The following is a 586-nucleotide window of genomic DNA, read 5'->3' on the forward strand; positions in this document are numbered from 1 at the left end:
GGAGAGAGATAAGTTTGTCAATTTGGCTGTAAGTTTTGTCTTCTACTTATCATCTAATGGTGAGGTTTGTGCACACGTAGAGATAAGAGTTTTAAATTGCAGAGGATGAGTTTTCACTTTTAACCCACAAGATTGTAATAGAGAAATTAAAAAAAAAAAAAGAACATTTAACTCTTCTCTTTCTTTTTAATAGCAAAACATATTTTATCTCTCTTTTTTCTTCGGTCAACATATATCTAACTCTTCTAGTATTTTCTTTCCCTACACGCTTGTCTCCCTACCTCATCTCCTGTCTTACATCTAATAATTAGAAATTATTATTTACTTTTTGTCGGCAAATAAATTTCATATAATAACTTAACACACATGAACAAACTATTTACTACTTTCTAGAGCTTCTTTTGCTAAAGTGATCTGAATAATAAATACACTCTACATGATTTGCTCCCATTTGCTCCCTATTGTTTATTAAGATAAGCAAAACCTATGTGATGTGAGAGGCATGTGCAGATTTAAAGAGAAGCATGAGAAGAATAGAGTATAAATAGAGATAGAAATGAAACATAGAGGCATTATGCGTGATCAT

The sequence above is a fragment of the Camelina sativa genome, chromosome 11 (assembly GCF_000633955.1).
Source record: "Camelina sativa cultivar DH55 chromosome 11, Cs, whole genome shotgun sequence".
Taxonomy (NCBI): Eukaryota; Viridiplantae; Streptophyta; class Magnoliopsida; order Brassicales; family Brassicaceae; genus Camelina; species Camelina sativa.